The sequence below is a fragment of the Arachis ipaensis genome, chromosome B01 (assembly GCF_000816755.2).
Source record: "Arachis ipaensis cultivar K30076 chromosome B01, Araip1.1, whole genome shotgun sequence".
In the NCBI taxonomy this organism is placed as follows: Eukaryota; Viridiplantae; Streptophyta; class Magnoliopsida; order Fabales; family Fabaceae; genus Arachis; species Arachis ipaensis.
The window spans coordinates 122,807,816-122,809,038 of NC_029785.2; positions in this window are offsets into that span (position 1 = coordinate 122,807,816).

A 1,223-nucleotide genomic window follows, 5' to 3' on the forward strand; every position below is an offset into this window, starting at 1 on the left:
CATTTCAAATTCTAATTTACTAAAATATTTCACTTCAATACTTTTTTTTCTTTTCCAATCGACTGCCACTTCCACCTTCATCAATAATCATCCTACTTCATTGTTGCTACTTGGCTTGCCACACGCTGCTATCGACGTCGCTCACCCCTAATAAAAATAAATTGAAATAATCATCTACATACCTAATGAATTGAACATCCAACATATTTTAATAATACATAACTAAACCAAATCCAATCAAAATAATTATCTATATACGAATTAAAATAACCATCTGTGTATCTATTAAAATGATCATCATAAACTGGCCATTGAAATAGAAGAAGAAAGACATGAATGACTAAAAAAAACAACCATGATCAAGCTCCCTTAGTCACATAATCCAAACATCTGCATCAAAGAAAACCATTTGAACGCTTACCTAGTTGGATTGTTGCACCAGTACATCACAATTGTCCTATAAAACTGTATGAAATGGCAGCCGCGAATGTCCCTGTATTTGGATGGATCTGTCGCAGATGAAGAAGAGGCTACGACAATGGACGCGGTGGGCTGCGGGGGCTGCACGGTCGGCGTGTTGATGGACTGCGCAAAGAACACAATGTACGTGAAGGGGGAGCCTGCTCGGACGTTGGCATAGAGGTAGGCAGCGTCAGCTGCGACTGGGCAGCGTCTGACTGATGAGAGGAAAAGATAATGGACGGGGGTTGCAGAATGCAATTCACAAATAGAGCATGGCGGTTAGAAGTAATTATGGGTGTAACTACACTATTTGTAAATCTTTATTCTTTTAAAATTTAAAATTTAAAATGATTAGAAATTAATTAATCATCTGATTTAATATTTTAATTTTAATTTCTCTTTTTTAATTCTATTATTTACATTGTTTATTATTCTTATTCTCTCCGTGCTTTTTTTTATCTCATATTAGAAGCTGGCCAATACATAAAAAAAAAAGCACAAATGACTAGTCACTCAACGTTTTTCATGTTCAAAGTAAATTTCAAATCGAAACTGATTAAAGAACCAGGAGTCACTGCTCTCAAGTCTGTGTATATATGACCAAGTATATCAGTGACTTTGTAATTATAATTTATAAGGTTAACTATTAATTTGATATCAGAAAAAATTTTGGACTAATTGATTTGTGAAAATAATTTTTGCTTTTATTTTTTATTTTTATTTTTTAAAATAATTTTTATTTTTAACATTTTGCATTTTAA